The following is a 23,728-nucleotide window of genomic DNA, read 5'->3' as shown; positions in this document are numbered from 1 at the left end:
TCATGTTTCTGGCATCCCTCATTATTTCACACAACTGACAGGTCCACAGTATGGACGCAATAAAATACGCACTTCTAAATAACAAATGACTCACTCACCCATTTACTTGTCAGATCACACTGTAAAACATGAATACAAATCAGAGGCAATGCATGTATGTCATGTCACCTTCATGAAAATGCTTCTCTCTCCTTCTCTGCTCTACTCCATTATGAAGCTAAGAGTAGTAATGCAAAATGCAAATCTTGCACTGTGCACAATTTCTCCAATCACAGCCACATAAGCCCATAATTTCTTCTGGGTTGTCTGGGTGTCTTGGTGGCTTTCCTCACTCTTCTCCTTCTTGCACAGTCACTCAGTTTTTAAGAACTGTCTACTCCATGCAGATTTACCATAACGTGCCATACTGTTTGTATTTCTTTGTAATTAATGTAAATAAAGTCCAAGACATATTCAGTGACAGCTTCACCATCAGAGAGCCTCGTCCAAAGCTACCACAAAAAGACTCCAAGCTGTCGTTGATGTTAAAGGGGGCAATACACGGTATTAAGAACAGGGGTATATAAACTTTTGATCAGGGTCATTTGGGTAGTTCTCTTGTCATTTTGATTTAAAAAGAGGAAACACAGTTGTTTGACAATAAATGGCTTCACCCAACAACTAACCATGAGTGAAAAAAAAAAAGGTTTTGTGTTGTCATTCATATTCTCTTAAAAATGGCCAAAAAAGCAAAAATTCTGCCAGGGTATGTAAACTTTTGAGCACAACTGTAGCACTTTTCCATCTGCATTAGAAGCTCAAGTGCTTTACAGTTATGCCTCACATTCACCCATTCACACAGCCACAGCCACACACTGATGTCAGGGTGCTGCCATGCAAGGCGCTCACTACACACCGAGAGCAACAAGGGGATAAAGGACCTTACCCAAGGGCCCTTTGTCTGTCTGGGTTTTGAACCGACGATCCTCTAGTCTAAAGCCCAACACTTAACCACTAGACTAGACCAACCACTAGCAGAGGAGGAGTTTCTTTCACCAAAACATGAAATGTAGGTTTGCATCTATACCTTCGAGCAAACTGTAGCTGAACGTTTAAGTCTTTTTAAGAAAACACTCCTCTATACCGCTTCATCATGAAGCTGTATAACTGGGGATACAAAATGCAAAACATGCACTATGTACTATTTCTCCAATCACAGCCACAGAACCCTATAACTTCTTCTGGGTTATCTGGGTGACTTGGTGGCTTTCCTCACTCTTGAGAACTGTCTACTCCACACAGATTTACCATAGAGTGCCATACTGTTTGTATTTCTTCATGATTGATGTAAATAAAGTCCAATACATATTCAGTGACTTGGAAATGTTCATGTATCCATCTCCGACTTGTCCGATGAAAACTGCCATAAAACTGATTATTTCTAGGTATTATACCAAAGGGGCCCATTATTTATGCAACCCATCATCCTGGCTTTTATATTTTTAATTAATTTATGTCAAGATGTAGAAATTTGCTTTCAGTTTGAGATTAAGGAAGATAATTTTTGAAATTTTTGTATTGAGAAGCCTGATTTACTTTTTGTATTTGAAATGCCATAAACAAATTAAAATGTGTGAAATAGCAAGGGGCCCAATACATTTGGAAGGCAGTGTATATATAAATTGATTTTAGTATTCATATAATCATGCACACACAGAGACAGACAGATTGTGGCAGAATCATAGCTTCCATCCAGAAGGTTAGGAGTGAGTCGCATCTCGTTAGAGAAGACAATCCTCACACTACCACTGCTGCAAATGAAGCCGAGTTCCCAAGGATTTGTCTTGTCTGTAGATCTTTAAATAATTGATGGTGAAGGCTGAATATAACTGCACAACTCATTTATCCTAAACACAGCAGAGCCGTCACTGTCATTTCCTGACCGCTGTTTTCTCCTTCGCCTCCTAGGTAACCGTACATCTTTAATCACTCCTAACCCAGAGCATTTAGTTTTTCATTACAGCCACATCAGGAGGAAAAGGAAGCAAGTGCAACATGTACACGACAACACAAGTTGACACACAGGCGTGTACGAATGCTTTGTGCATTGTGGTGAAAGCAGCTGCAGCATCACTTTGCAGGAAGAACTGCATGATGGCGAGGAAAATTCCTATCACCTGTTACAGCATCCTGTAGAACGGCTTAGTGTGTGTTGCCACGGCACATTAGACATGCACAGACCTGTGGGCATGCATCTATCACTGATCTATGTGAGAATCTCTCCATCTTCTCAACGTAATGTGCACACACAGCTGTGACTTAGCCCCGCAGCTTATAATTAGACCTGAATAAAGAGCAACGCGTCACTGCCAGTCTACACCTATTGACAGCATCAGGTTGACTTTAATTACACATACTTGACATTAACACAGCTCGGTACTTCATACGCACACAGAAACACATTTTTAACAATTCTGTCATACTGCCCTTGAATGTCAAAAAATATATATCTCAGGCAGGTAGCAACGCAGAATAACGAAAACTGAATATTGATGCACCATGTCAGCTTGTCAGTCCTGACTTTTCTTTAATGAAAGTATAGAAAGAATTAACAATGACAATAAAAAGATGAAAAAAAAGAAGAAAGTGATCACTGCAGTCTTTATCTGATGGGCTTCTAGTTCTTCACGACAACTGTGGAAGTGTTAATTAGGCATGCATGAAGCATGAAGACAGAGTAAACACTAAATAAAGAAACAGGTAAACACTAAATTAAATACAAGCGTGCAATGCAGCAGTTTTCCAGCACAGTGTGCCTCTTGCGTCCTGAATTCAAGACGGAGGTGCGCACTCCTGTGTGCTCGGCCTCATTTAACATAGTCACAAGGAAGTTTCCATGAACAGCATGTAGATTGAATTCTACGAGTAGAACGAAATAAACCTACTGGTTAATGCTAGATTAGACAATAAATGGGGCAGATGTTCATTCAGAGTATGTGCTTAAGCAAAGCGTATTGCCATGCTCAACAATGCAGTAAAAACATAAAACTGACCACATAGATTAACACAAGAAATGTGTTTTTCTCCATCAGAGTGGAAGGTGTAATGTGTTTTCTTTTTTTTTTTTTTTTTTCGGTTCTTATGAATTCTCATCTAAATTAATAACTATCCTTCTTTTCCGTTGTAGAAAGCCCTAGACAGAGTGTAATTTTGACCATCTTTTGGAATATTCTTATTTGTCTGCCAGGACAAAATCCTTTCATTCAGAATGCTGACTGACCCACATGGGATAATTTCAATCATGACTACCAACTGAAATGGACACACTTGGAAGCTGGGATGAAGATGTAGTAGTCTGTCAAATGTTGGTGCTACAGAGCAGTCCAGTGGACCAATAGGATCATTCATGCTGGACAATAGAGCCTGCATGAAGCAAGTCATAAGCTCAGGTCGAAAATCACTCCAGATAACAGTCAAGATCATGAGATCACTGGTGCTTGTTTGCTGTGGAAAAAAACTCACTTTCGTCATAAGCAAATTGACCATAAGGAACACAACTGTAGGCTGATTTTTGGCTTTCAGACCATCTTATTTTCACCAAAAGTTAACTTTTCAAATCAATAAATAGTCGAGACCTTGCTGCACATTCAAGCTGCTTTTGTCACCATCTAGCAGGCAATGTGAGCATTTTAGGGCTCCTGTTACATATATATACTAGAAACCCAAAATTCAGTAACAACAAAAAAAAAAATAGACAAGAAAAGAAAAAAGGCATTCATAAATCTCAGAAATGCATGATTTTTATTTATTTATTGATAGGCAGAGCTTTGACCTACAAGTCAAATGTATAAAAATTTCGATTTTGAGAGTTTTACAGTTCTTATTTTGCCATATGGATGGGCAGAAGGACAACAATTTCTCTTGGCAAGTACAACTTACAGTTGTGAATAAAAGTGTATGACTGAACTATGTATCTCATTAGACGGGGATCACACTCAGTGCAAACATTCATTCATTAAGTCCTATTAAGGGTGACGGGGTGGCTGAAGCCTATTGCAGAGGTCACATGGCAAGAGGACAGGGTTGAACAGGCCAACAGTCTATAACACGTCCAACACATTTAGACAGATTAAAAAAAAGTCGCACTCTTACTCACACCTATGGCCAATTTAGAGCTTTCACCTAACCTACACGTCTTTTCAAGTGAGAGGAAGTTAGAATAACAGGAGGGAACCCAAGCAAACATGGACAGAGCATGTAAACTCCACACAGAAAGAACCCGGGACCTTCTATTTGTGAGGTAGCAGTGTTAACCTCCAAGCCACAGTGCTGCCCAAGTGCACATACAGAATTTTCAACTGTTTGACTTTTCATTTTGAATAAATATTCTTTGAAATAACCTATTTTAGAGGGGTCCTGAAAATGTAGATTGTGCATATTTATATATAAAGGCAATCTAAAGTGTGGTTTCACTTTAAAAAATACATAAATCAGTGTGCACATGGGAAGCTAATTAGAGGCACACTGCACATCAAAGTAGACCAAATCTGGCCAAATGTGGCATTGATCTAAAATATTATGCAATGTACAGATTGTGCATATTTATGCACGAAACAGAATTATTACATTTTGCTCTGCACAAGGAAAAATGTCCTTTAAAACTGTCATTCAAAGGAGATAAAAAAAATAAAAAATCTGACAAGTGATGATATTTAACACCCTATTGAACTGTAAAAAATAGGCAAACACTGATTTTGCATAATATGACCCCTTTCATGTTGATGAACATGAAAGGGGCAAACCCTTTACATTTATGTATAGATATTTAAAACCATTAAAATCATTATGAAATGAATACAGACTATAGGCATTTTTATTTCAGAACAATTTTTATTCTATAATGTTTTTTCTCCATAATAACTGATTAATTCAACACACAGCTGCTCACTTCAGGGATTCCTGGGCTTGTTGAGGTGGGGTGGGGTGGGGGGGTTGTGCAGAACATGAGTCATTTTTTGCCTGCACTGATTATAGAACCAAAGCAGCAGTGAAATGCATAAATCCAGAGTTTTCAGAAATGTTCAGAAATATGAGCAAATATGGGGAGAAAAAGTTAGCTAGTTTATGGACAAAGTTAGGAACAGACAACAGGCTAACATTCCAGAACTTTCCATCACAGACCCACCTTGCCTATGAAAGAAATGGGTGATATTCTGGCGACCCTTCACTTCTTTCTCCGCCTGTCTCTTTATCTGAGCTGTCTTGTCATTTGCTCCTGCACTCGCTGTGTGAAAAGTTTTTGTTGCAGTCTGATGGGGAGCAGCAGATGAAGTGAACCACTTTATATAAATGGGGGGGGGGGGGGGGGTGAGTGTTGAGAAATGTTTCCAAAACAAATAAACTTAGTGTTACCAATACATTGTAAATAAAATATATGTGTGATTGTAAGTTTATAACTGAGTGTCATATTATTTTTTCAGCATTATAATTGTATGAGTGGCCTGTCTGGGCCCCTGTCAATCATAGGCCCATATAATTCTTCTATTTATTCTCTCCTTTTCGGTGCCCCTATTACAGCCTCAAGTCTTCTTGAATATGATACTACAGGCTTGGCACATCTATCTTTGGCCAGTTTTGCCCATTCCTCTTTGCAGCACCTCTCAAGCTCCATCAGACTGGATGTGGAGCGTCGGTGCCCAGTCATTTTCAGATCTCTTCAGAGATGTTCAATCAGATTCAAGTCTGGGGTCTGGTTGGGCCACTCAAGGACATTCACAGAGTTGTCCTGAAGCCACTCCTTTGATATCTTGGCTGTGTGTTTAGGGTCATTGTCCTGTTGGAACATGAACCATTGCCCCAGTCTGAGGTCAAGAGCGCTCTGGAGCAGGTTTTCATCCAGGATATCTCTGTACATTGATGCAGTCCTTCAGGTGCCTTTTGGCAAAAATTCCAGGTAGGCTGCCATGTGCCTTTTACTAAGGGGTGGCTTCGCCTGGCCACTCCACCATATAGGCCTGATTGGTGGGTTGCTGCAGAGATGATTGTCATTCTGGAAGGTTCTCCTCTCTCCACAGAGGAATGCTGGAGCTCTGACAGAGCAGCCCAGTCTCACGCTTTTTTTTTCATGCTCCCTTCAGAAAATTAGTCGAATTTTCGTGACGGGGCTTTTTTTTAACTCACTATTACTAACCCTACTCCTACCCCCAACCCTAACCTTAACCATAACCTAACCCTACTTTTTCCCCTAACCATAACCACCCCGACCCCCCCCCCCCCACTTTTAATTTTGTGCAGCCATCACGGAATGAATTAGAATGAATTTATGCTGCCATGATGAAAATGAGGCGCTGTTTGTCACAATATCAATCAATCAATCAATCAATTTTATTTATATAGCGCCAAATCACAACAAACAGTTGCCCCAAGGCGCTTTATATTGTAAGGCAAGGCCATACAATAATTACGTAAAAACCCCAACGGTCAAAACGACCCCCTGTGAGCAAGCACTTGGCGACAGTGGGAAGGAAAAACTCCCTTTTAACAGGAAGAAACCTCCAGCAGAACCAGGCTCAGGGAGAGGCAGTCTTCTGCTGGGACTGGTTGGGGCTGAGGGAGAGAACCAGGAAAAAGACATGCTGTGGAGGGGAGCAGAGATCAATCACTAATGATTAAATGCAGAGTGGTGCATACAGAGCAAAAAGAGAAAGAAACACTCAGTGCATCATGGGAACCCCCCAGCAGTCTAAGTCTATAGCAGCATAACTAAGGGATGGTTCAGGGTCACCTGATCCAGCCCTAACTATAAGCTTTAGCAAAAAGGAAAGTTTTAAGCCTAATCTTAAAAGTAGAGAGGGTGTCTGTCTCCCTGATCTGAATTGGGAGCTGGTTCCACAGGAGAGGAGCCTGAAAGCTGAAGGCTCTGCATCCCATTCTACTCTTACAAACTCTAGGAACTACAAGTAAGCCTGCAGTCTGAGAGTGAAGCGCTCTATTGGGGTGATATGGTACTATGAGGTCCCTAAGATAAGATGGGACCTGATTATTCAAAACCTTATAAGTAAGAAGAAGAATTTTAAATTCTATTCTAGAATTAACAGGAAGCCAATGAAGAGAGGCCAATATGGGTGAGATATGCTCTCTCTTTCTAGTCCCCGTTAGTACTCTAGCTGCAGCATTTTGAATTAACTGAAGGCTTTTCAGGGAACTTTTAGGACAACCTGATAATAATGAATTACAATAGTCCAGCCTAGAGGAAGTAAATGCATGAATTAGTTTTTCAGCATCACTCTGAGACAAGACCTTTCTAATTTTAGAGATATTGCGTAAATGCAAAAAAGCAGTCCTACATATTTGTTTAATATGCACATTGAATGACATATCCTGATCAAAAATGACTCCACGATTTCTCACAGTATTACTAGAGGTCAGGGTAATGCCATCCAGAGTAAGGATCTGGTTAGACACCATGTTTCTAAGATTTGTGGGGCCAAGTACAATAACTTCAGTTTTATCTGAGTTTAAAAGCAGGAAATTAGAGGTCATCCTGTTATGTGCAGACGCTGGTTGAGGAGCGGACCAGCGTCTGACTGAACCCAGCGCTAAATAACCAGAAAGCGGTTCCAAAAACAAAACAAATTTATTTCCCTTCTGTGCAATAATTTGTGTACAACATAAATGTGCGGTTGTCTGGCGAGGTGAAGGACGGCGCGGTCTCCAGCGCCCAAATGGATTGAAGCCCGACGCTTCTGGACCCAGACTCACCGCCGAACACCCCCCAGGTGGACACGACAAACTGACTCTGTGAAGGATGGAAAAGGTGAGGTAAGTCAACAGAGCTACAACAAATATCCTACAAAGGCACACACTATCAGCAACACATTCAGGTCTGAATTTAAGCTTTATGTAAATGAGCAGCTTCTCACAACAGGTGGAGGATCATCATTCCGTACGCCACGGCAGTGAGAAGCGAGCTGCACAATTCTCATCAATGTTCAAATATACTGCGTAACAAAATACCAAATTACTGTTAACACTTATTCAGACAATCATCACCTCTGATGTGTGCTGACAGCATGTGTTCCTCACCCGTCCTCCTTCACAGGCACGATGTGTCAAACCCAGGCGCGGTCCTCAGCGTCTCACAAACGAACGTCACAAGGTCGAGTTCCCGGCAATTCTGCTCGAATCACTCATGGCTTAAATGCAGAACGCCATCTCATTATCTGCTTCAGCTGAAAGTCTTTAAGTTTGCACGTGAGCATCATCCACAGGTGCTGCAAGTCATTAGGCCTGCACGTGAACATCCTCCACAAGTGCAGCCAATAATGCTGATGAGGGTGAAGGACTCTTCTGCCAGCACCTTCTCCACAGACAAAAACCAGTTTGCATACCACCTGGGGAGCAAAGAAAAGAAAACAACACCAAAATATCCAGCCAAACCCCCCAACACACAACAGTACCCCCCCATCAACGGGAAGCCTCCCGGTGACCGAACAGACCAGGCCCGAGAACAGCACCTCCCTCCGGGGTCCAGGACAGGAAGCAGATAGCGTAATGCTCCCAAAGTCCACCGCAGACAGCAGGACAGGGCACCGCGGCTGGAAGGCCGGCTGGCATCAACAAAAACCCCAAAAGAGTCCCATATACAACCCAACATACAAGAAAAAACACAAAACCCACCCAAACCCTCCCCAGGGGACCGTCCCATCCAACCCCGGGAAGAAAAGAAAAACTCCCAAATCCAACAACCCAACATAGCCCCAACAACACAATACAAACATAAATTCTCAAAGAAAAATAACAAACAACCCCCCCAGAACGACTTGCAGAGCCCAACACCCCCCAGAAGACCTTTACCGCCAGTTCCAGGAGTAACAGCCAAAGCCGGAATCCCACAGAGGTCCCCAGGTATTCATGGAGCAACAGCGCCCCCCAGAGGACCGTACCATCAACCCCAGGAGGCACCCTCCCCACAACCCAGGAACCCCAGACCCAGCCACACTTGGCTAGTCGGCCCCACAATCAATTCCCCCCCAGAGGACCGTCCCATCAACCCTGGAGGTGGAACCTGGAAGGAAACATAAAAAAACACAAAAAGCCAACCCCCGGCGGACTTCATTAAACCACCCCGGGGGCAAATAAAACAACCGGCAAACCCTGTTACCCCCCCCAGCACCCCGAAAGACCCCAGATCACTCCCAGAGCCTATCGTCAGCTCAATTTTGGCGAACGGCACAAAACTACCAAGCTGGGGAAGGAAACAGGAAAAACTAACCCAGTCCCATCCCCTAAGCGCAGCGGAAAACCGGAAATACGTCCGGTGCCCCAAACCGACCATACCACCAGCCCATCGGGAGGGGTGGAACTACGGAAATGGCGAATGGCATAGATCGGCCCACCACTCCGACTGAGGTACGTTCCCGCTGCACCACACCCCGGTAACACCAATGACGAACGGTCAAAGGCCCACCGGGGCTGGAGTGGAACCGGGCATCAACCAAACCTAAAAAAAACGCCCCTGACAACCCCCCCCCTAGGTGCAGAGGTTTTCTGAGAAACACTCAGCATAACCAACCTGCACCACCCCACAACCCAAAAGACAAACGGTCTTAGAGCATGTGGGGTTGGGGTTAGGGAAACAGGGAAATAAAAACAACAAAACAAAACGACCCAATCCTCAAACAAAAATTACCTAAATTCAAATAATGATTACCTGAGTCCAGCCGAGCTCCGAACTGCCAGTCGTTCACTCCACCAGAACCGCCTCTAAATCCCCAAACAATTTATAAACCCCTTACATGAAAACAAAAACAGCCCAAATAACTAAACAACCAAAGACCTGCCCCCTTTTTTTTGTGTCCATTATTATGCCTGTCTAAGAACACCTGGAGATACGTCATCGTTATCTTTCTTGACGCTTATGTGACCGGGGCAATATGGCAGCTTCAGCTCGTCCGAGCTGCATGGGCTCATCCGCAAGAGGAGCCAGAGGTCCCGTTGGAGGAGTCTCAGTGGGGCGAAGAAGAGGCAGCCCTGATCTGTGTCAGGGAAAGCCCCGAGACGAAAAGACCTGCTCTGATGTCCGCCCTCTGTCACGTCCACGCTCCTTTATCCGATCATCTAGACGAATAGCCAAAGATATTAGCTCATCTAAATCTTTTGGTTCGTCACGGACTGCTAGCTCGTCTTTTAATGAATCGTTCAATCCATCCACAAACACTCCTCTCAAAGCTGTGGCATTCCAACCGGACTGAGCAGAAAAAATTCGGAAATCCACGGAATAATCCGCCGCACTCCGCCTCCCCTTGGGTGACGGAGTTATCTACACCGGTATCGATAGTGCCGCAGCTGGAGCAGCAGGAAGCAGAACGGCTTGCGCTGCAAGCTCCGTAATGCGAGCATCTGTTTGTTTAATTTGATTTGCGAGAGGCCGTAATTGCTCCCATATCTTCTCCAAGTATTCGTGAACTCTTTCAGCAAAAGGAACCGCTTCTGCCGCTGGGTCCATTTTGGAATGGCCGGGAACTACTGTTATGTGCAGACGCGGGTTGAGGAGCGGACCAGTGTTTGACTGAACCCAGCGCTAAATAACCAGAAAGCGGTTCCAAAAACAAAACAAATTTATTTCCCTTCTGTGCAATAATTTGTGTACAACATAAATGTGCGGTTGTCTGGCGAAGTGAAGGACGGCGCGCTCTCCAGCGCCCAAATGGATCGAAGCCCGACGCTTCTGGACCGAGACTCACCGCCGAACACCCCCCAGGTGGACACGACAAACTGACTCTGTGAAGGATGGAAAAGGTGAGGTAAGTCAACAGAGCTACAACAAATATCCTACAAAGGCACACACTATCAGCAACACATTCAGGTCTGAATTTAAGCTTTATGTAAATGAGCAGCTTCTCACAACAGGTGGAGGATCATCATTTCATACGCCACGGCAGTGAGAAGCGAGCTGCACAATTCTCATCAATGTTCAAATATACTGCGTAACAAAATACCAAATTACTGTTAACACTTATTCAGACAATCATCACCTCTGATGTGTGCTGACAGCATGTGTTCCCCACCCGTCCTCCTTCACAGGCACGATGTGTCAAACCCAGGCGCGGTCCTCAGCGTCTCACAAACGAACGTCACAAGGTCGAGTTCCCGGCAATTCTGCTCGAATCACTCATGGCTTAAATGCAGAACGCCATCTCATTATCTGCTTCAGCTGAAAGTCTTTAAGTTTGCACGTGAGCATCATCCACAGGTGCTGCAAGTCATTAGGCCTGCACATGAACATCCTCCACAAGTGCAGCCAATAATGCTGATGAGGGTGAAGGACTCTTCTGCCAGCACCTTCTCCACAGACAAAAACCAGTTTGCATACCACCTGGAGAGCAAAGAAAAAAAAACAACACCAAAATATCCAGCCAAACCCCCCAACACACAACACATCCATGTCTTTATGTCTGTAAGACAATCCTGCAGTTTAGCTAATTGGTGTGTGTCCTCTGGCTTCATGGATAGATAAAGCTGGGTATCATCTGCGTAACAATGAAAATTTAAGCAATGTCGTCTAATAATACTGCCTAAGGGAAGCATGTATAAAGTGAATAAAATTGGTCCTAGCACAGAACCTTGTGGAACTCCATAATTAACCTTAGTCTGTGAAGAAGATTCCCCATTTACATGAACAAATTGTAATCTATTAGATAAATATGATTCAAACCACCGCAGCGCAGTGCCTTTAATACCTATGGCATGCTCTAATCTCTGTAATAAAATTTTATGGTCAACAGTATCAAAAGCAGCACTGAGGTCTAACAGAACAAGCACAGAGATGAGTCCACTGTCTGAGGCCATAAGAAGATCATTTGTAACCTTCACTAATGCTGTTTCTGTACTATGATGAATTCTAAAACCTGACTGAAACTCTTCAAATAGACCATTCCTCTGCAGATGATCAGTTAGCTGTTTTACAACTACCCTTTCAAGAATTTCTGAGAGAAAAGGAAGGTTGGAGATTGGCCTATAATTAGCTGAGATAGCTGGGTCAAGTGATGGCTTTTTAAGTAATGGTTTAATTACTGCCACCTTAAAAGCCTGTGGTACATAGCCAACTAATAAAGATAGATTGATCATATTTAAGATCGAAGCATTAAATAATGGTAGGGCTTCCTTGAGCAGCCTGGTAGGAATGGGGTCTAATAGACATGTTGATGGTTTGGAGGAAGTAACTAATGAAAATAACTCAGACAGAACAATCGGAGAGAAAGAGTCTAACCAAATACCAGCATCACTGAAAGCAGCCAAAGATAACGATACGTCTTTGGGATGGTTATGAGTAATTTTTTCCCTAATAGTTAAAATTTTATTAGCAAAGAAAGTCATGAAGTCATTACTAGTTAAAGTTAAAGGAATACTCGGCTCAATAGAGCTCTGACTCTTTGTCAGCCTGGCTACAGTGCTGACAAAGAAACCTGGGGTTGTTCTTATTTTCTTCAATTAGTGATGAGTAGTAAGATGTCCTAGCTTTACGGAGGGCTTTTTTATAGAGCAACAGACTCTTTTTCCAGGCTAAGTGAAGATCTTCTAAATTAGTGAGACGCCATTTCCTCTCCAACTTACGGGTTATCTGCTTTAAGCTGCAAGTTTGTGAGTTATACCACAGAGTCAGGCACTTCTGATTTAAAGCTCTCTTTTTCAGAGGAGCTACAGCATCCAAAGTTGTCTTCAATGAGGATGTAAAACTACTGACGAGATACTCTATCTCACTTACAGAGTTTAGGTAGCTACTCTGCACTGTGTTGGTATATGGCATTAGAGAACATAAAGAAGGAATCATATCCTTAAACCTAGTTACAGCGCTTTCTGAAAGACTTCTAGTGTAATGAAACTTATTCCCCACTGCTGGGTAGTCCATCAGAGTAAATGTAAATGTTATTAAGAAATGATCAGACAGAAGGGAGTTTTCAGGGAATACTGTTAAGTCTTCAATTTCCATACCATAAGTCAGAACAAGATCTAAGATATGATTAAAGTGGTGGGTGGACTCATTTACATTTTGAGCAAAGCCCATTGAGTCTAATAATAGATTAAATGCAGTGTTGAGGCTGTCATTCTCAGCATCTGTGTGGATGTTAAAATCGCCCACTATAATTATCTTATCTGAGCTAAGCACTAAGTCAGACAAAAGGTCTGAAAATTCACAGAGAAACTCACAGTAACGACCAGGTGGACGATAGATAATAACAAATAAAACTGTTTTTTGGGACTTCCAATTTGGATGGACAAGACTAAGAGTCAAGCTTTCAAATGAATTAAAGCTCTGTCTGGGTTTTTGATTAATTAATAAGCTGGAATGGAAGATTGCTGCTAATCCTCCGCCTCGGCCCGTGCTACGAGCATTCTGGCAGTTAGTGTGACTCGGGGGTGTTGACTCATTTAAACTAACATATTCATCCTGCTGTAACCAGGTTTCTGTAAGGCAGAATAAATCAATATATTGATCAATTATTATATCATTTACTAACAGGGACTTAGAAGAGAGAGACCTAATGTTTAATAGACCACATTTAACTGTTTTAGTCTGTGGTGCAGTTGAAGGTGCTATATTATTTTTTCTTTTTGAATTTTTATGCTTAAATAGATTTTTACTGGTTATTGGTGGTCTGGGAGCAGGCACCGTTTCTACGGGGATGGGGTAATGAGGGGATGGCAGGGGGAGAGAAGCTGCAGAGAGGTGTGTAAGACTACAACTCTGCTTCCTGGTCCCAACCCTGGATAGTCACGGTTTGGAAGATTTAAGAAAATTGGCCAGATTTCTAGAAATGAGAGCTGCTCCATCCAAAGTGGGATGGATGCCGTCTCTCCTAACAAGACCAGGTTTTCCCCAGAAGCTTTGACAATTATCTATGAAGCCCACCTCATTTTTTTTATCACAAACCAATAGATTAATGTATATTTTGTGCTGCTGAATCATGAATTGCCGTGAGACTGGTTTGGACAGAGTGACCATCAGGTTCTTGGTCACCTCCCTGACTAAGGCCCTTCTCTTCAGATCGCTCAGTTTCGATGGCGGCCAGTTCTAGGAAAAGTCCTGGTGGATCCGAACTTATTCAATTTATGGATGATGGAGGCCACTTTGCTCATTAGCAGCAGAAATGTTGCTGTACCCTTCCCCAGATTTGTGCCTCGAGGCAATCCTGTCTCAGAGGTCTACAGACAATTCCTTTGACTTCCTGCTTGGTTTGTGCTCTGACATACACTGTCAACTGTGGGACCTTATATGCAGACAGGTGTGTGCCTTTCCAAATCAATTGAAGTTACCCCAGGTGGACTCCAATTAACCCAGTGGTGAGCACAGCTAACCGAAAAGTTAGCTTTGACAACCACTAATCTGCTCACTGAAAAGTTAACGTTTATAAACTCCTAAAAAAAATTAACATAAATTACAGCTAACCGCAACAGCTAACTTTTAGTATTGACTCAGCACACTGTCGGCGACTGATAAACCAGTTTCGACTTGTAACGCCGCAGATGTTTCTGAATAAACTCAATGCAGTACTTGTATCTTAAACACCTTGTCAACTGCTGCAAAGATGTCTCACTTACCTTTCACGGCGGCAGCATAGATCAAACGCAAGGCACTTTCACTCATGGTTTCATTTATAAACAGACTAATTCCAGACAGTTTATCAACACATTCACAACTCTGTCATTTTTACAAAGTAAAAAATATCGCACTTTTGAAGTAATTCTGAAGGTTTGAGCATTAAACCAACACAAGTGCCAAAAGGCATTATGGGAAATCTGACTCGTCTTATCACCCCCCGTCAAAACACATAGAACACTGCTGTCTACTGGATGGGAGCGTGAAAACCAACACACAAGTTACAAATCAGAAATTTGTGTTTGTGGATCACAAAACGTGCACAAATCAAGGACTATTTGTAGAACACCCTTTGAGCATTTGCAGGTATTAATAAGTGTCTTTTCACTTAAAAAAGTAAAGGTTTACATGTACACACTGTCTTTTAAAGCAGACACACTGTCGGTCATAATGCATTGCAGCAATGTATTACGGGAGTTTGGGTTTGTTTGTTTTTTATTATTATTATTATTATTATTGTAGTCCAGGTTAATTAAGAGTGTTATTAGTGTTATAGATTTGTTGTGTTTTTATTGTTCAAGGAATGTAGTTAGTTTGGTGAAGAGTTATGTTGTGACCATGAGTGAAAAAGACGTTGCGATTTACCTCTTTTGCCACTGTCTGAGTTGCTGCATGTTGAAAGCAAATGACTTTTATTCCCAGCTGCACCAGCAGCCGGCCTGCCCCCTTCTGCTGGGGGAGGGTGGAGGGCTGAGTTTCTTATAGCAGCCTGGCTGTTGCAAAACACCCAACAGACAGGAATTAATGTTTGGCTTTAAGAGTTTACAAATGTTTTGACTGTTTGGTCTTACTCACTATGCCAGCAAAGAAATGTTAGCGGACTGAAAGTTAGCGGAAGTAAATTTAGCAGAAGCTAATTAATCCGCTGATGGTTTTCAAAATTAGCTGAAAACATAATCTGCTAATAAAAAAGTTAGCTTTGCTAATTAGCAGTTAGCAGATTAGTGGAACTGTAACCACCACTGAATTAAGCTGTACAAATATTTCAGGGATGATCAATGGAAACAGGATGAGCTCAATTTTGAGCTTCACGGCAAAGGTTGTGAATTCTTACATACATGTGATTTTTTTTTTTTTTTTTAATAAATTTGCAAAAATCTAAAAAAAAAAAAGTTTTTTCACACTGTCATTATGGGGTATTGTGTGTAGAACTTTGAGAAAAAAAATAATTTCATCCATTTTGGAATAAGGCTGTAACATAACATAAAATGTGGAAAAAGTGCAGTGCTGTGAATACTTTCTGGATGCACCTTACCTGTTAAAGTTACAATGGGGCTCAACATATTAAGGCACCAGCTGCAGATGTAAAAGTGTAAAGCACCTCCTCAGCTAATGACCAGCTTTACAACACATTAAAAGACATAAAGCAAAGTGAGATGTTCCTTTTTATCTACTTCCAGCCTCTTTAAGCACACCATGCTCTGTCACACTCATGGCAACTCTATTGTACCTGACAGCATCCAAACTAATGATTTGTCTTTGTAAGTGAAGTGACAGCTGTGACTAATGGCCTTAGCACTCCAGATGCTGTTTGTGGGGGCTCTGACCGCATTCCATTCTTTTTCCTCTCAGTGCTCTTAAAAACATTTCATTTTCTCCACCAACAGCAGAATTTTATTTTGAGACAGAATGTATTTCCATATTTTAGCCCCCTGTATGAGAACTAATGTGTGAGTGTGCTAATATACATATAGATTGTGACACATGCCTGTACACAAACACATCACATATTCCCACACTCCTTGAAAACCTCACTACTATGTTCTATCAGCATCCTTTTTTAAGCTCAAGATTTATATATATATATATATATATATATATATATATATATATATATATATATATATATATATATATATATATATATATATATATATATTGCTACAGCACATAATGTACAAGTAGGTGGTAGTTTTAAAAAGAAATAGTTTTAAGCTCAATTTTGAAATTTCACACTAATTAATTTTCCTCCTTTGATGTGCTTTGGCCATTTCAGTTCTGCAAATGCAATTTAAAAAATATGATTGACAATTCCACCCACTTTATTGTGAAAAAATACAACAAGAAGATGTACTGTGTTCGATTAATATCCCCAATTAATAAGTCAATTAATATCTCCCTCTTCATTTCACACGTTTATCGATTCCTGCTGATAATAAGTGATTAATGTATTTTGGGCATTCAAAGACATAAAAAAAACCTTGCACAATGACTATGGAAAAAGGGCACAAATTTCTCAAACATCTGGGAACAGCTTTACATGTCACATATACAGTAGGGTAAAAAAGTACTTAGTCCCTGATTGTGCAAGTTCTCCTGCTTAGAAAGATAAGAGAGGTCTGTAATTTTCAACATAGGTACACTTCAATTATGAGAGACAAAATGAGAAAAAAAAAATCTACGAAATCACATTGTAGGATTTTTAAAGAATTTATTTGTAAATTGTGGTGGAAAATAAGTATTTGGTAAATAACAAAAGTTCAGCTCAAAACTTTATAACATAATCTTTGTTGGCAATGACAGAGTCCAAACGTTTCCTGTAAGTCTTCACCAGGTTTGCACACACTGTAGCTGGTATTTTGGTCCATTCCTCCATGCAGATCTCCTCTAGAGCAGTGATGTTTTGAGGCTGTTGCTGGGCAACATGGACTTTCAACTCCCTCCACAAATTTTCTATGGGGTTGAGGTCTGGAGACTGGCTAGGCCACTCCAGGATCTTGAAATGCTTTTTACGGAGCCACTCCTTTGTTGCCCGAGCAGTGTGTTTGAGATCACTGTCATGCTGAAAGAGCCAGCCATGTTGTATCTTCAATGCTCTCACTGAAGGGAGGAGGTTTTGGCTTAAAATCTCACGATACATGGCCCTGTTCATTCTTCCCTTAACACAGATCAGTCGTCCTGTCCCCTTTGCAGAAAAACAGCCACAGAGCATGTTTCCATCCCCATGCTTCACAGTAGGTATGGTGTTCTTGGAATGCAACTCAGCGTTCTTCTTCCTCCAAACATGACTAGTTGAGTTTTTACTAAAAAGTTCTATTTTGATTTCATCTGACCACATGATATTCTTCCAGTCCCCTTCTGGATCATCCATATGCTCTCTGGCAAACTTCAGACGGACCTGGACATGTACTGGCTTAAGCAGGGGGACACACCTGGCACTGCAGGATTTGAGTCCCTTTCTGTGTAGTGTGTATCCTTTGTTGCTTTGGTCCCAGCTCTCTGCAGGTCATTCATCAGGTCCCTCCGTGTAGTTCTGGCATTTTTGTTCACCCTTCTCATGATCATTATACCCCAAGGGATGAGATCTTGTGTGGAGCCCCAGATCGAGGGAGATTATCAATGGTCTTGTATGTCTTCCATTTTCTTACAATTGCTCCCACAGTTGATTTATTCACACCAACCTGCTTGACTATTGTAGACTCACTCTTCCCACCCTAGTGCACATCTACAATTTTCTTCCTGGTGTCCTTCAACAGCTCTTTGGTCTTGGCCATGGTTGAGTTTGGAGTCTGACTGTTTGAGGCTGTGGACAGGTGTCTTTTATACAGATAATGAGTTCCAACAGATGCCATTAATACAGGTAACAGGTGGAGGACAGAAAAGCTTCTTAAAGAAGTTACAGGTCTGTGAGAGTCAGAAATCTTGCTTGTTTGTGGGTGACCAAATACTTATTTTACACCACAATTTACAAATAAATTCTTTAAAAATCCTACAGTGTGATTTTCTGGATTTTTTGTTGTTGTTGTTTCTCATTTTGTCTTTCATAGTTGAAGTGTACCTATGATGAAAATTACAGACCTCTCTCATCTTTCTATGTAGGAGAATTTGCACAATCAGGGGCTGACTAAATACGTTTTGGCCCCACTGTATAGAGGGTTTTCATGTGATGTATCGGTCATGTGATTTTGCACCCCGCGGCCATTGTGGATTACAACGCGGTGGCCGCTGTGATATGCTACATGCATTTGGTGAACAATTGCAGAAGCTTCAACAATGGTTAACTTTTGTGCTGTCGTCGGTTGTTCAAACAGGTGATAAAAATGAGGCTGGTCGCTCATTTTTGAGGCTGCCAGCAGTTATTGTGCATCAAGCAGTGGAGTGTTATGAGCTTTCTAAGTGACACAGAGAGACCTGGCTCAGCAGAATAGGCAGAGCAGATCTGAAGGAAGCTTTAATATGGCCAGGAGGAAAACCTCAGAGGAAGCAGTTGGCTACCAAAGCCACCCGGAAGAGCACTCCGGCTACCGGCGGTGTGAAGAAGCCTCACCATTACAGGCCCAGCACCGTGGGACTGAGAGAGATCCACCGCTACCAGAAATCCACCAAATCAGCAACTCGGTGGATTTCGGTGGATTAACATACGGATCCACTGAACCAACTGTTACACATCAATCACGATAAACAGCTTTATTTCGAGTGTTTAAAGCCTCGTAATAAGCTTTCATTCTCTCTATTTTCTTCCACGCCCCAACCGCGTAGTAATCTACGATGAATACGGTAACTAATCGGTCACGTGATCGAAAACCCTCTATACTAATACTGCGTCAAAGTAGAGTACATGTTAGTTTTCTCCCTCATGGATTATATAATTTATTTTTGTACACTAGTGATACTGAAGATAGAGCCATGAGAAAGGCCAACATCTCTCAGTTGGATGGTAAGTCTATTTTAATTAATTTTACTGAACATTCTGTTACTGACACCAAACCATATTGATGGAATATTCAGGTCAGCTTTTGTATGTTCCCTGCAATTAATACATTTATGTTTGTAACTGTAAAAACTACTGCATATTCAAATCTGAACTTTTGGATTCTGATCGATACATGTGAGGACCAGTGAACCTCCTATTTTGGGGAATGTGGGCATCTTTTAACATGCACTACGATCATAACATAAAATAAAGACAGACTGTCCAGTCAAGTTGCTTTAGAAACGTTTGTTTCTGGTTACAGAGTCCTGGAGGCCACTAAGGCTTGCTTGTGATGTAAGATTGACTTCTTTTTTCAGCATTTGATTAATTCAAGACAGTTCTGGGGATTAAATCATGTGCTCTAATAATGCAGTTAAAACACATGCCATCTCAACACGAGATGGCATGTGCAAATGACTGGGTGAGAGTTTCCATCTATCACTAGGTCCAGTAGTGGATATCAGACTGTATGCTGAAGAAAATTCAAACTCATGTTCAGGGAATAAACCACCTCCTAGCCTACATACACACCCCATACACAAAACCCACTGATCTCAAACACACATAGCAGATAATAACTAGGTTCTAATACAGCCAGTATTTATCTGCCTGGCGCAAAGTTAGTGTGTCTGCTAAAACCAAGATGCTGTACTGCTGTACTGTACCGCTTACAGCATTTATTAAAACTTTCAACTTTCACTTGGATTATTTAGTAAATGCAGTGTATGAGAGGAAACAAGTCCTCGGGGTCATCAGGTGGTCACCTTCTCAATAACAGGTGTTTCAGAGGGCCAGAACATTAGATTGGATTAGACAAGAATCCAAACAAATTTGAGGTGTCCACCAAAATAGACAAACACAACATTACAGAATGAAAGGGTGGTAATCAACACACCAAAATAAATAGAATGCACAAGCAGGCCAGGTCTAGGACCATGCATCACCACATCCACCACACTACAGAACCACCTAGGGTCCTGGATGGCAATGACCCTGGCAGACAACCAGTTGGTCCCCATGGCTCAAAAGTAAGCATCTCTCTGTCAAGGCCAGGTGACACGTTGGTATTCCATTGGCCTTCTCCAGCCACTGGGATCTTCAGTACTGAAACACCTGGGTGCTGCATCATGCCCAGAAAAACATGCAACATGGGCAAAATACCACAACTAGTGTCCATACACAAGGCAAATGATACTCTTCCTCTGAGTCTCCACATCCATGGATGTTGAAAACCAGGATCCAGCAACTTGTTGTAAAGTGAAGGAGCATTAAGTGACATTCACCATGGTTCCAAGAGGCTCATGTTAACTATCCAGATCTCTCATGTTAACTATCCAGATCTATGCAGTTTTCATAGTCAGCCTTGTCATCCATGTCAAGCAAAGTGTCACACCTCAGGCAGTCATCAATCACAGAGTAAAGTTGTGAGTAAAATGTCTCGCTCACCAAGACATGACTCACTGCGGTTGGTTTGGAGATTGAGCCAACACACAAGACACTCAGAGACTAAGTATGAGCCTCATAATATGCTCACTGACAGGACTGACAGGAAAGAGCTGGTCTACTACATCACCACCACCAACTCTCAGTACATCAAACATTGGGACGACCAGACCAAAGGTAGGTATATCCACCCACTGAGATGCTGCCACCAAACAAGAGCTAACAACAAACATTCTTGGGCTTTCCTTGGTGCTAAACTTGTAACAATACCCTGGTTAACAAATGACCACCACCAGTACTATTGTCCAGCAATGTATAGATGGAAACTATGTTGCTGTTGGGCAAAAGCAGACAGTGACAGGGGGACTGCATGCTTGGAGGCATGGGCAAGGAGGAAGGGTAAAAGTGTGGATGTGAGAGTCACAACTTTGACTTTGTCACTATGACTCGTCCAACTGTATTTCATGACATTTGTGATACCATCATTAAAAGTGATTTCATGTATTATTTTCTGATACACAAAATGTAGTGGATTTTTGTGATAGTATGAAAAAATAATAAATCACAAATGGTGGAGGGGGGTTCACAGACCAACCATGTGGCATTTGGGTTACCATTATGGTTAAGGGTAGGATTAGGATTAGATCAGGAGTGGGCAATTATTTTTTGCAAAGGGCCAAATGAGAAACAGAAAATATTGTGGAGGTCGGGGGCCAAAAGGCTAAACTCAAGTCTGCACAATAATAATTGTATAATAATTTTATTCCTATATAAAAAGCAGTAAATAGAATTGTTCTGATAAACTGTTCGATGTTCTGATTAGAAATTTTTAGTATCGCGGTGCTCTTGGGAACTATCACTGTGCAGAACGCTTCCACTCGGGGTCCTGTCCGGCCTTGTGTGCTGAAAATCTTTTAGTCCTGTTTCTGGTCTGATTCTGTGCTGAATTTTTGATTAGTTAAATTAGTCTAAAATGTTTGTGTTTCATTGACACACTATGTTACGGATGTGCAATAAACTTATTTGAAAGAAAAAATAATGTACAGATAGACAGTTTAAAATGTGGGCGATTCCAGACTTTTTTACACTTTTCCCCTGAATAATTTTCAATTTGAAAAGTTTGAATTCCCAAGTCACAATATCACCAGGCTGGGGGCATTCACGTCAAAGTGTGAAAATCTCACCTTGTTCTTGTGATTCAGATTTTGACCCTCCTCTAAATTGTCAAAAAATAAAATAAAAATAGAAAAACAAAAGGTCCAGCTTTCCTCCCCGAGTCAGCAGGTGCATTTCTGGAAAACGTCTTTTTACTCTGTATTTTACTCTGCATTTGTCAGCATTTCTCAGTGTGTGATGTACATTTTAGGAAAAGCAGAAACATCCTGATGGTTGACAGACAATGAAACGAACACTGCTTCATCGAATAACAAAGCTTGTGAGCTTTCATTCGAAAGTGAAGGTTTGGATTTACAGAGGCTGTACAGAGAGACAGGAGGCGACACACTTCACCCCAAGACTCTTCATTTTTTTCAGAGTCTGTCAGATTTTGGATTCTAACGTTGGTTGACACTGTTGGACACTATTTTAGCCCGCTATGAGCGTGCATGTAGACGCTGTTTTTTCTTTGTTTTGTTTTGTTTTGTTGGAGCGGACTTTGGAAATCACAAGCGGATGACTGTTCAGGTTTTTTTTTCTTCTTCTCGGTGGAGCTGGTAGGTTTTATTTTTATTTTACTTTGAGTGTCTGTCTTGATGTGAGACTGTTCTGTAACGGAGCAGCACGCACCGTACTACCACAATGTGCATGTGCAGTAAGTTTTTGCACAGTGGAAAGCGGCTGGTTTTACCGTGTCTGCATCAAAATGAATAGTTATCACTTAAAAAAAAATGAGTCATCATAACACCACATCACACTTATGTAAACTTTGTAATTAATCTGTGGTTCCATTTTAAATGTTAGCAGTATTCAAGTGTGCACTGAGATGTTTCCCTCCAAGAAACGCTAAGGGAAACACTCAGAAATGTTATGATTTCAGTGTGACGTCCTTTAAAACACAGAAGAATGCAAATAATACACACTGCTAACCAGCCCCAAAATCTCAAAGTGCATCTCTGTACCTGAATAATTTTGAATTACATTCTGTTTTCTTCAGAAAAGCCTCCCTGTTCACTGTCACAGAGGCTGCAGTATCGTTCTCAGTCTCTGAGTGGATCGATCCCGCGGCAGACAGTGTTGATCGAGTCGGCTGTGCACCTGCCTCTGTGACACTCGGTGCCGGCGTGCCTCCTCCCCAGACGGGCCAGCGATCGCGCTGCCCCGCACGGCCTGTGGTCCCGCCAAGACGAAACAAAAATGCAGAGATCGTCCTCTGATCATCTGGCTTCCTGTAACATTTGCATTTTGTCATGGTTTGTGTCATCTGGATGTAAACAGGATAAAATAAAGAGCTGAAGTTGTTTATGTGAAATATCCCGCAAAAACAGGTTTGCGTGCTGTTAAATTCCCACCAAGTCTACCGCTAAAACATCATGACATGACACTACACTATAGCAGCGTTAGATGGCAGTATAACGGCATGGCACCATTGTTCCATTGTCTGGGGAGAACACTGATTTTATTCTTTAATTTCTAGGTATTTGCGGGCCGGTCCAAGTCAGCCAAAGGGCCGGATACGGCCCGCAGGCCACAGAATGCCCAGGTGTGGGTTAGATGGTATCACAGTCTAATACAGTGAAACTGGACCAGACTGGTCAGGGCAGGTGGATGGAATATAGGATGGAGAGGAAAAAGGCAGAAACATTGTGTGTACAAGAGAGCCAGTGGAAAGGTAGTAAGGCCAGGAGCATGAGAGGTGGGTTCAAACTGTTCCACCATAGTGTGACTGGCAGGGCTGTGCAAAATTCAGAATTTTAGAAAGGTCATTCTGCAACCGTTTGCTACCTAAGTTCAAAATT

The 23,728-nt window shown here is 41.8% G+C and overlaps 1 long non-coding RNA gene across 1 annotated transcript; it reads right to left on the bottom strand.

The window, feature by feature from the left end:
• Positions 1-12,019: 12,019 nt before the first annotated feature.
• On the bottom strand, positions 12,020-22,243 carry LOC117510622. Its single transcript, XR_004560764.1, has 3 exons — positions 22,086-22,243; positions 12,725-12,732; positions 12,020-12,030 (listed from the first exon to the last, which is right to left on the bottom strand). It is a non-coding gene; the product is annotated as an uncharacterized LOC117510622 (long non-coding RNA).
• Positions 22,244-23,728: the final 1,485 nt, after the last annotated feature.

The sequence above is a fragment of the Thalassophryne amazonica genome, chromosome 5 (genome assembly GCF_902500255.1).
Source record: "Thalassophryne amazonica chromosome 5, fThaAma1.1, whole genome shotgun sequence".
Taxonomy (NCBI): Eukaryota; Metazoa; Chordata; class Actinopteri; order Batrachoidiformes; family Batrachoididae; genus Thalassophryne; species Thalassophryne amazonica.
Note: the sequence above shows the minus strand (reverse complement) of the source record. Positions and strands in the feature narration are given on the sequence as shown.